The sequence below is a fragment of the Micromys minutus genome (genome assembly GCF_963924665.1).
Source record: "Micromys minutus genome assembly, chromosome: 1".
In the NCBI taxonomy this organism is placed as follows: domain Eukaryota; kingdom Metazoa; phylum Chordata; class Mammalia; order Rodentia; family Muridae; genus Micromys; species Micromys minutus.
In genome coordinates this window covers 255,549,606-255,562,277 of record NC_137969.1, presented here as the reverse complement: position 1 = coordinate 255,562,277, position 12,672 = coordinate 255,549,606, and the positions used below count along the sequence as shown (strand labels likewise).

General features: G+C 40.4%; 2 pseudogenes across 2 annotated transcripts in view; both read left to right on the top strand.

Moving 5' to 3' along the window:
- LOC308437885 (protein O-mannosyl-transferase TMTC3-like) overlaps nt 1-12,672 on the top strand; it is a 200,731-nt pseudogene that overhangs the window by 18,818 nt on the left and 169,241 nt on the right. The gene's annotated exons all lie outside the window — the stretch shown is intronic.
- On the top strand, nt 1,024-2,264 carry LOC308437195 (pyruvate kinase PKM-like; annotated as a pseudogene). The gene has a single exon. The product of its transcript is annotated as a pyruvate kinase PKM-like (transcript).

Genomic DNA, 12,672 nt, shown 5'->3' with positions numbered 1-12,672 from the left:
AATATAATTTTATAATGAGATAAATTCCGTTAACCAGTGAAATAATAACATTTGTTGGGAAATACAGTAAAGGCAAACATGCTTTGAGTCTGAGAGGCACACCACATTCTTCTTTCTATCTCTCTTAAAGGCAACATTTGTAGGAGAAACATTGCTGTTTTGGTGTCATGCTGTTGGGAGTCAGAGTCCAGGTGTCAGCAAAGGATTATCCATGGTGTTAATACTACTGGCAGAAAAAAAAAGAAGTCTTAATTATTAGGATCTGGGAAGAATTTCCAGTGCAAAATTCTGAACTCTATCAACATTTATATTATTAATATAATTTTATTATTAACATTATATCACTATCACTGCCCCACTTCAAGGCTTCCCTTTCCCATTCATCCCTAAGAAGGTTTTGGGTTAATTGTGGGGACTTTTGTCTGCTTCACCACAGGACACTACTGCTAGTGTTGGTAGTAAGCAGGAAGTTTGGTCCAGCTTGTCCCACACATTTGTAGGGAGGGTGTGGGGCTGTGAGAAGCTGCAGAGCACAGCTTCATCGGTGAGGAGCCATGGGGTGAGATATGGGATGGTCAGCCAGTGCTGGCTCACTGTTCTCAGGACCTGGAGATAGACCAGTGCCATTGGCACTCAGGTATCCTCTTTACCCAAACAACACTCGATGCCCTGGAAGAGATGATATATAGTATGGTGCCTGAGGATCTCCCCTGGGGATAAGTGTAAGAGAGGAGTTCTGGCTCGTCCCACAATAGGGAGTCCTAGACATGCATGCAGTTGCTTACTGGCTTGTTTTTGGTTGAAGCCACAGCTTCGGACACAGAAAAGCCTTCTATGGGACATTAGAGGGCAGCTTTGTAGGTGAATTGTTTCTCCACTGCTCCCCATCGCTGATTCCCATGAAAAGAGAAAGTCTATGGATGAAAGACATTTACTGTACAGCAGCAAAGCATCCTGACTGTACAGACGTCCGCTTTAGGTATTGCAACGGGATCTGAAGTACGCCCGAAAATCTCAGGAACCATGCCGAAGCCACACAGTGAATCAGGGACTGCCTTCTTTCAGACCCAGCAGCTCCATGCAGCCATGGCTGACACATTCCTGGAACACATGTGCGGCCTTGACATTGACTCCACACCAGTCACATCCCACTACACTGGCATCATTTGTATCATTGGCCCTGCTTCCTGGTCTCTGGAGATGCTGATGGAGATGATTAAGTCTGGAATGAATTTCTTGTCTGAATCTCTCTCACGGAACCCTTGAGTCCCATGCAGAGACCATCAAGAATGTCCGTGCAGCCACAGACAGCTTTGCATCTGATCCCATCCTCTACCGTCTCTTTGCGGTGGCTCTGGACACGAAGGGGCCTGAGATCCGGACTGGACTCAACAAGGGCACCAGTACTGCAGAGGTGGAGCTGAAAAAGGGAGCCACTCTGAAGATCATCCTACACGGAGAAGTGTGACGAGAACATCCTGTGGCTGGGTAGCAAGATCTACGTGGATGACGGGCTCATCTCTCTGTACGTGCAGGAGAAAGATGCTGACTACCTGGTGACAGGGGTGGAGAATGGTGGCTCCCTGGGCAGCAAGAAGGGCGTGAACCTACCTGGAGCTGCCGTGGACCTCCCCACAATGTCAGAAAAGGACATCCAGGATCTTAAGTTTGGGGTGGAGCAGGATGTGGAGATGGTGTCTGCATCTTTCATCTGCAAGGCCGCCTATGTGCACAAAGTCCAGAAGGTCCTGGGTGAGAAGGGCAAGAACATCAAGATCATCAGTAAAATCGAGAACCATGAAGGTGTTCGCAGGTTTGATGAGATTTTAGTGGCGAGTGATGGGATCATGGTGGCTCGAGGTGACCTGGGCATTGAGATTCCCGCAGAGAAGTTCTTCCTGGCTCAGAAGATGATGATAGGACGATGCATCCGAGTTGGGAAGCCTGTCATCTGTGCCACACAGATGCTGGAGAGCATGATCGAGAAGCCACGTCCCATCCGTGCTGAAGGCAGTGATGTGGCCAATGCAGTCCTAGATGGAACAGACTACATCATGCTGTCTGGAGAGACAGCCAAAGGGGACTATGCTCTGAAGGCTGTTCACATGCAGCACCTGATATAGAGAGAGGCAGTGGCAGCCATCTACCACCTGAAGTTATTCTATGAACTCTGCCACCTGGCGCCCATTACCAGGGACCCCACAGAAGCTGCTGCCTTGGTATTAAATACATTTTGCAGGAAGACGTCTTTTAAGGAAAGTTAATTGGCTAAGCCTCCAGGCTTCAGGTACCTCATTATAATGAAGATCTGTCTTGTGCCTACATGACTTGTGGTCATTTCTTCTCATTGTGAAGGGGCTTAGGGTATTGCCCTTATGTGAATAATGGTCACTAATATATGGAAGGCTGTGGATAGTGTCAGGGGCCTGGTTTCCTGGAGTTTAGAGGAATGCCTACCATCTCTTAGGTTCACCAGTGTTTCAAACCTCATCTCAACCAGGAACCAGGATACCTTTTATGTTCCCATAAAATTATTAGATATTTTGTATTTACATTTGAGATATTATCTCCTTTCCCTAATATGATGCCCTCCCTGACCATTTGCCTTCACATAGCTGCACTCCATTCTAAGCACAATCTCCATCCAATTGCTTGGCATTCCCCTACATTGAGAAAACATGCCCACCCTGGGCCGATAGCCTCATCTCATATTGTTACTAGGCACTGCTATCTTCAGCTACATATGCAACTGAATCAATGTCTCTCAATGTGTACACAAAGGTTAGTTTATTAGTTCATGGGAGTTTTGGAGGGTTTGATTTGTGATAATGCTGTTATCTTCCCATGAGGTTGTAACCCCTTTAAGCTCCTTAGGTCCTTTCTTTAACACTTAGGACCCAGAGTTCAGTCCAATGTTTACCTCCAAGCATACTCAGCTATATCTTTATGATTCAAATATTGTTGCTGAGGAGGCATCTCTATCTGGTTTCTGCCAGTAATTACTTCTAGAGATCAGCTATAGTGTTTGGATTTGATGGCTACATGTAAAGTAGATCCGAAGGTGGGATGCTTCTGAGTTATCATTTGTACAATCACTGTTCCTCATTTTACCCTGCATTTCCTCCTGTGAGTGTATTGTTCTCGCTTCTAAGAAGGACTTAGGCATCCCTATTTAGGCCTTTCTTCATTTTTAGCTTCATAGTGTCTGTGAATTGATTATTGGGTATTTGGATTTTTCTGGGGCCAGTATCTGCATATCAGTAAGTGAATACCACATTGTGTGTGTGTCTGTGTTTGTGTGTGTGTGTGTGTGTGTGTGTGTGTGTGTGTTTGTGTGACAGGGTTACCTCACTCAGGATGAAAGTCTCTATTTCCATCCATTTGCCTACAAATTTCATGAAACATTTTTATCTAATACCAGAGTAATACTCCATTGTGTAAATGTACCACATTTTCTGTATCCATTCCACTGTTGAAGGACCTCCAGGTGGAACATCTCAATGAACAAGTTGCTTGTGGCTGCCAGAATAGCAGATTATCATTGGTAGTATAAGGGATTGGTGTTTGTCGATGGCATGGGACTCAATTTGAGTTGTTTAATTTTTGGCCATCCCTTCAGTCTTTCCCCATGCCTGCAGTTTTTGTAGGGAGGACACATTTTGGGTTGAAAATTTTATGAGTGGGTTTTATCACTCCAATGTGATTCCAGCTTGGCTTCAGGGGTTGACTTCTTCAGGTTCCAAATACACTAAGTAATGAGTCACAAATACTTGGGTGCCTCCTTTTCTCGGGTCTTTTTCCTGTCCTGGAGTTTAGCTTCCCTTCTCACCCCACTCAGATGCAGATTTACATTCATTTTCATGGTGAACTAACCATCTCCCCTGTCATTCCTCACACTTGATCCTGAAACCCACCAATATATTTTCCACCCCTCCCAGTTCCCTGCCTCCTTTTGCTTCTTATGACTTCTACTTGTCCTTCCAACTGATATTCAATTTTCTTTGCTTGATCCTCTTTTTCTTGTTAGCTTAAATACATCTGTGGAGTATAAAGTTTTACCTGTATTTTGTGACTTATATCCATCCACTTGTAAATGAGTACATATCATTTGTGACTGGGTTATATCACTCAGGATGATATTATCTCCATTCTCCAGATTGGCCTTCAAAATTCAAAAAATGACAGCTTTGCTTGTAGTAGCCTAATCATATTCCATAGTGTAGGCATAATTATTTTTTTCCTTTATACATTACTTTTTATTGATATATAGGTTCCTTTACCTTTCTTTCTCTAATGAATGACGCTGCTATGAACAGAGTTAAACAAATGTCTGTGTGGGGTGTTAATTTGGGGCATATGCCCAGGAAAGATATAGCTAGGTCATGAGGTGGAACTATTTCCAGATTTCTGAGAATCTAGCAAATTGATTTTCTAAAATATTTGTGCAAATTGTACTTCAAACAAGAATGAAGAAGTCTAATGAGATAATCATGTGAACTTTTTCTTTATGTAATTAATGACCGTGATGGATTTCTATATATTGAACTATCCCTGCATCACTGGAATGAAGCATGCTTGACTGATGATTTCTATGACATGCTATCAGATTTGGTTTGTAGGTAATGTATTATGACCTTGCATCAATATTTATAAAAAATCGGTATTTTTGGTTATTATTGTGGTTTAAATATCAGAATTATTGTAATCACCCTCATAGAATAAATTTGGCAGTGTTTCTTATCTTTCTTTTTCTATAATAATTTCAGTAGTTTTAGCATTAGCTGTTTAGAAATCTCATAGATCACATACTAAAACAAACTGTCATTGGGTTTTTTCCATTTGGTTTGGAGCCTTTTAATAATGCTTCTATTTCTTTAGGGTCTGTTGGATTATTGATATAGTTCTTCTTAACTTTAATTTGAAAACTGGTATTCGAATAGAAAACTGTCCATTTTTTTTTTTTTTTTTTTTTTTTTTTTTTTTTTTTTTTTTAGGATTCCAATCATGTGGAGAACAGATTTTGAAAGTAGGACTTCATTACCCTTTGAATTTCCTCAGTGTCAATTAATATGTACATATTTTCATTACTAATTTTGTTAATTTGGATACTATTTCTCTATCTCTTGTTTAGTTACACTAAGGATTTTATTTCCTGTTATATTTCTGAGAGAACCAACTATGCTTTTATTGATTTTTATTGCTCTCTTTGTTTCTAACTCATTGATTTCATCACTGATTTTAATGAATTTCTGCCTTCTACTACTCTTTGGTGTGCTTGCTTTTATTTTCCAGTTCTTTCAGATGTACTTTTATTTTTTTCTATGAGAATATTCTAATTCATTCATGAAGGCACTGAGTGATAAGGACGATAATTTTAGCAGTATTTTAACTGTGTCACATAGGTATGGGTATGTTGGGCCATTATTTTCTTTGAATTATATGACATCTTTTACTCCTTTTTTATTTCTTTCTTGACACATTTATTATTGAGTAGAGGGTAGTTTAATTAATATGAATGTAAAATTTCCAGCATTTCTGTTGTTATTGGTGTCCAGAATTAATTCAGGAAGTTCTCATAAGATACAAAAGATTACTTCAAATTTCTTGGATCTTTGGAGGCTTGATTGGTTGCTAACTTCAAAGAAACTATTTGAGAGGAATCCATAATGTGTGGAGAAGGTATTCTTTTGTGCTTGTATGAAATATTCTGAGGAACAGCAGAGATCAAGGAACACAGGTTTGGTGAGACAGCACTCCAAGTAGCCAAGGAACAGAGAGGTCTGTGCTGAAGACTCAGAAAGTGCACCCCTCCATTGGTTCAGGGGAGCAGGAAACCTGCCTTAGGATGTCTATTTCCAATCTGCGGCCTCTGCTTGCAGAACTGATGCTCAGGCCATCTGCCACCAATAACAGCAGAGATCCAGGGACACAGACCATATACAAGGGAAAAACTAGAACCAATCACTGAAAACAGGACCACTTATAATCACAGACAGCAAGATGGCAAGAGGAAAGTGAAAGAACATACCCCCAGGGAAATGAAGACAACCTGGCAACACCAGAACCCAGCTCTCAAATCACAACAAACGAAGGAATGCCAAACACTCCATAAAAAGAAGACTCATATCTGAAATCATACCTCAAGATAATGATAGAGATCTTTAAACAGGAACGGGAGGAAAAGCAAAAAGAATTAAAAGCTTTTAAAGAGGAAACAAGAAAAACACTCAAAGAATTCAAAGAACTCGAGGAAAACAGAACCAAAGAAATGAAGGAATGAAAGAAGTAATTTAAAATGGAAATGGACACAATAAAGAAAACACTAAAAGAGATGACCCTATAGGTAGAAAACCTAAAAAGGAAATCAGTAGTCACAAATGCAAGCATCTACAACAGACTACAAACGATGGGAGAGGGAATCTCCGGGGCTGAAGATAACATTGAAAACATAAACAAAAGAGTGAGACAAGATGCAAAAACCAAAAAGATACTAACAAAAATTGTCCAGGAGATCCAGGACACAATGAGAAGACAAAACATAAGGATAATAGGAATAGAAGAGAGTGAAGAATATCAACTAAGAGGCACAGTAAATATCTTCAAAATATCATAGAAGAAAACTTTCCTACCCTTAAGAATGAGATGACCATGAGCATCAATAAGCCTACAGAACTCCAGATAGAGTGTACCAGAAAAGAAATTTGTCCTGCCACATAAGAGTCAAAACGCCAAGTGCCCAAAGCAAATATGTATACTAAATGCAGTAAGGGGCAAAGGTCATGTAATGTATAAAGGCAGACCAATCAGAATCACACCGCATTTTTCTAAGGAGACTATGAAAGTTAGAAGATCCTGGACAGACATCATGCAGACCTTGAGAGAATTCAGGTGTCAGCCCAAACTTTTATACCCAGCAAAACTCTCAATCACCATGAATAGAGATAACAAGATATTCCAAGACAAAACTAAATTTACACAATATCTGACCAGAAACTCAGCATTAAAATGAATTATAGGTGGAAAACCCAATAAAAAGAAATAAACACCATACAAGGAAAAACAAAAAAATACCTAAGCAAGAAAACCAAAAGAAGAAAGACACACAGGTACAATTCTACCTCCAAAATCAAAAATGGCAGGAAACAGCAACGACTATTCCTTAATTAACATAAATTGATTATATTTCTCAATAAAAGGATATAGACTATCAGACTGGATACATAAACAAAACCCATCATTTTGTTGCATACAGGAAACTCATCTCAGAGGCAAAGACAGACACTATCTCAAAGTAAAAGGTTGGGAAAAAAACTTCCAAGCATATGGTCCCAAGAAGCAAGCTGAAGTGGCCATTCTAATATCGAATAAAGTATATTTTCTGCCAAAAGTTATCAAAAAAGTTAAGGAAGGACACTTTTTACTCATTACAGGGGCAATTTATCAGGAGGAACTCTCAATTCTTAACATATATGCACTAAATACAAGAGTACCATATTTATAAAAGTAACCCTACTAAAGCTCAAAATATACATTGCACCCCACAGTATAATAGTGGGAGACCTCAACACTGCACTCTCAACAATGGACAGATCATTGAAAAAGAAACTGAACAATGACACACAACAACTAGCAGAGGTTATGGACCAATTTGAATTAATAGATATCTACAGAACATATCATCCTAAAACAAAAGAATACATATTCTTCTCAGCACCTCACAGTAACTACTCCAAAATTGACCATATAATCAATTACAAAAGAAGCTACAATAGATATAAGAAGATTGAAATACTCCCATGAATTCTATCAGATCACCATGAACAAAAAAAGACAAAAAAAGTCCAATTACACATAAAAACTAAACAACTCTAATAAGCAATAGTAGGGATAAAGAAGAAATAAAGAAAGAAATTAAGGATTTTATAGAATTTAATGAAAATGAAAACACAACATACCCAAAACTATGGGATTCAATAAAAGCAGTACTGAGAGGAAAACTCATAGCTCTGAGTGCTTCCAAAAAGAAACTGGGGAACGCATACATCAGCAACTTGACAGCACAGCTAAAAGCTCTAGAACAAAGGAAAACAGACACAACCAAGAGGAATCTGGAAAGGACCAGTTGTTCTTCAGTAGATGAATGGATGCAAAAAATTTGGTATATTTACACAATGGAGTACTATTCAGCTATCAGAAACAATGACTTAAGAAATTCTTAAGAAAATGGATGCATCTAGAGAATATCATCCTGAGTGAGATAACCTAGTCACAAAAGAACAGGCATACTATGTAGTCACTGATAATTGAATACTAACACCTGAAAGCTCAGAACACCCCAGAAACAGCTCACAGACTATATGAAGTGCAATAAAAAACAAAGGACATAAGGAAATAAAGAAAAAAAAAAAGAAAATGAAAAACCATTATGCTTAACCTTTATACACCAAGAAACCTTTGACTAATTCCATGTTACATCTTGTTTTAAATGTATTTTATGCTCATTGTAACTAGTAAGATCTTAATGCACACTATCAAATATTTAAAAAAACCAAGTACTGTCAAAAATTTATTCCTATACTTTTATGTAAAAATGCTTAAAATGTGAATATTTATCTTTCTTTTTTAAAATAAATTTGTTCAACTAAAAATTAAACAAAATTAGAGAAAAATAGGAAGTGGGCTGGTGAGGGAGTGAGGTAGATTAAAAAAGGAGACACTTTTACAGTTGTAAATACTAATTTTCATAGTTAAATCTCAATTGACAGATTTTGCAGATCAGAAATGGCTATAATGTTTCCAGTTATAAGGCCTAGCTAGAGTTCCATTTGTAATAACTCTACTTTTTCATTGGGTATCTTAATAATTATAAACTTCTTTCTTGTTTTCATATTTGGGTGAGCTGATTAAACAAACAGTGAAATATAATCTTGATATTTTCTTCATTGTGTATTTTTTTAATTTCATATGTCCAAGTTACAAGCTTAATGTTTGCCTTCAGGTAAATTGTTTCTGTTTTGAAATTGAAAAGAAACCACTAATAAATCCTTTGTCTATTTTCAGTCCACTCTATATTGTTTTATTTTGTTATAGAAAACTTCTGAGATACTCACTTAGAAATATTTAATTCCCATTTCAACCATACCTTCTTTGTGTCTACACTCTAATTTGTGGAAATATTGTGGTAGATAATGCTTTCTCACTGTGTGAAATACCAAACCAGTTATCTAAGGGAGCTTATCTTCCTAAAAAGAAAATTTGTGCTAAAAGTGGTTTTGTTGCTTTTACAATACTCAGTATGAATCATGATGGCCAATGATCATTGCCATTCTCACTTCATCATATTGAGAGTACATAAATCTACTGTACATAAATCCTGCCGACAGTGTCCATCTTTCCTAATGCACATAGATACAGTTTTACAGTGTTTCTTTTTGTTTTTGATTTTTTTGTTTATTTACCTTTCAAATGTTATCCTTGTTTTGAATTCCCCACCAAAATCCCCTATTCTCCCTACCCTGCTTCTATGAGGGAAATCCATCACTCCCACAACCAGTTAACCCCCCTGGCATTTCCCTATAGGGGAGCCTTCAGGATCTACAGGACAGAGTCTCTCTGTCCCGCGCAACCGTCTGGCCAGCAAGAACGATGCGGCACACAAAATAGGATTCTTCTGAGGTAAAGCTTTAATGCTCTCGAGACGCAGAGCATAAGCTTGCAACATGTGAAGACGAAGACCCTGAACTATCTAGCCCATCCCCTTATATAGGAATCACTCCTTGCCTTGGACATGGAGCCCCCTGAATGGTTGAAACTCATCAGGCCTTATGAGGCCACGGGAGAGGCAGGGCTCAAGGAGTGGAAAGTTACCCAGCGCCTGCGAACATGACTTGTTTACTGCTAATTCCAGCCAGATGTCAGCGCCATCTTGTAATGGAGAATGTGCAGGCAGTGACCCACATCTCCCCCTTTCTTTTATTCTTTAAGCAAAGTAGGACACCCATATTAGGAGGGCAGAGATAGAAGTCAAATCCTCATTAAGGTGTATAAAGACCATGTACAGGAGTAACCGCTAGGCTTTTTGTAGACCATAGTACTCTTGACCTGTCACTCTGCCATTTTTCTGAGGGAGGGATACTGGGGCAGGCAACCCTCACGCCAGATGACATATCTCCCAGAGATACCCCGCGACAAGGGGCTCTCAGTGCGATACTTTACTTGGCATCCCTCATGGGCTGCTCAAACCAGACACTCTAATCCTGTGCAATGAACTGAAGTTCTAGGAGTGCAAGAGCTGTCTGGCTGGTGACCTACTGCTTAAGCATAGACAACCAGATATCAGCTGATGCTCCATGTTCTAGAGCGACAAGCGCTTGGGCAATAACCACCTTGTCTCTTTTTGTTTGGGCCTTGAGCTTACAAACCAGTCAGAGAAGCCACACAAGTCCGCATCAAAGGATTGCTCCAAAGAGTCCCACCCCCACCCAAGTTGATATCAGTGGTGAAAAACTTAGGGAAGACTGTAGCATCGTGTTCCACTGGAATTGGTTTCGGGAATGTTGACAGAATCGCCCATCTCGCCTCTCCTCTGACTCTCTGGTTCCAAAGCATCAGGAGCAGGGCTGTCATCAGGAGTCTCCACCATTTTTCGAGTGAGCCTCTTGGGGACCCAGAATGGATTATTTTCATCCTGAGGGAAAACACAAACAGCTCCCCTGGATCTGATCAACACAAGATCTGGTCCTTTCCATTTATTAGTTATGACATCTTTCCATTTCACCATCTCTCTTGGTTTGTCCATTGGTAAAAAATTTAAGGTGAATAGTGCCATGGATGTTGCAGTTCTAGGCACAGGGGGTAGAGCTTGCATAATTCCCCCTTTTTGTTTTATTAAACAGGATTTGAGGGTGCGGTGAGCACTTTCGACGATGCCTTGCCCTTGTGGGTTTTAAGACAAACTTGTGAGATGTGTCACAGCCATGTGGCTACAAAATTGTTGGAAGTTTTGTGAGGTATAGGCCACGTTGTATAGGGCCAAGCAAATGCATTTGTTCATTGATGGCTCTCAATTCATGCAACAATCACCATTTTTCTGATTTCTTTTTAATCACAAAAATGGGGGTATTCCAAGGTGAAGTAGAGGGTTCTACATGACCCAATTGTAGTTGTTCTCTAATCAATTGGGTAACAGCTTCTAATTTTTCGGAGGTAAGGGGCCATTGAGGATCCCATACCCGATCCTCCGTTTTCTATGGTATGGGCCATACTGCCTTAATGGCACTTTGGAAAAGCCCAGACCCTGCCTTTCTTTGGGTCCAAGCCTTCTCACTCATCATCATCTGAAGTCTCGGGGCTATCAATGTTAAGAGCCTCAAGGTCCTCTACAGGGTACAAGCTTACTCTCCTTTTCTTAATATTAGAGGGCATAAGGGAATGAAAATCTGAAGGTTTGTGGATAACAACTCTCCCACTGTGCAGTGTACCTGGAGGTCCATTTTCCTTAGAGGGAGAATATCTTTTCCTGCATGCACCCATCCTCTCGCTTTGTTCGGCTTCTGATAGTCTATCCTAGACTTCACTCAATGCCTCTTGCCCCGTAGCGATAGCGGGCCTACAACTCTCATCTTTTAAACAATTTTGTACCATCATCCAAATGGCCATGGTCCTGGGACTGAGGTTTCCGGCAGTCTGTGCACAGTCTAAATCTCTACCCAATTTTTTCCATGAGGTTGGTGAGAGAGACCCAGAGACTGCAAATCAAGGGGCAGCACGCTCTACCTCTTTTATGAAACGCTGTAAGATCCAGGTGGGCAATTCTAGATCTCTCTGCTTAAGAATTGTCTGCAGGGCTGTAACGGTCCAGTGTGAAGAGCCCATCACAGGGATGTAATGCCCCAGGCTTATTTACATTGTGGCACAAAGTGAAACTGAAAGGTGAGTAAGCACAAAACTAACACCAGCCCTGTTGGACACAAGAGGAAATTAAGAGGAAGACAATAAAAACTGCACTGACAAAGACCAGAGCCTCTACGGACACTTCCCACGGCCGTGGAAGATTTAAACCAAATTTAAAGAAAGATCCAGGGGCAGACATACCTTGCCAAACTTATCTCCCTGCAGTTCTGGATCCTCCCTGCCCAGAGACAAGGGGTCTTCGGTGGTGCAGACGATGGAGTGGTCGAGTTCCCGGGTTCAGGCACCAGATGTCCTGCACAACCGTCTCACCAGCAAGAAGGACACGGCACATGATATAGGATTCTTCTGTGGTAAAGCTTTAATGCTCTCGAGACGCAGAGCATAAGCTTGCAACACGTGAAGACGGAAACCCCGAACTATCTAGCCCATCCCCTTATATAGGAATCAGTCCTCGCCTTGGACATGAAGCCCACTGATTGGTTGAAACTCATCAGGACCTATGAGGCCACAGGAGAGGCAGGGCTCAATAAGTGGAAAGTTACCCAGTACGCGTGCACATGACTTGTTTACTGCTAACTCCAGCCGGATGTCAGCGCCATCTTGTAATGGAGAATGTGCAGGCAGCGCCCCACATCTCTCCACTCATTTCTTCCAGATAAGGCAGTTCTCTGCTGCATATGAATCTAGAGCCATAGGTCCCTCCATTTGTGTGCTTTAGCGGATGTTTTAGTCCTATAAGCTCAGATGCAAGGGATCTAG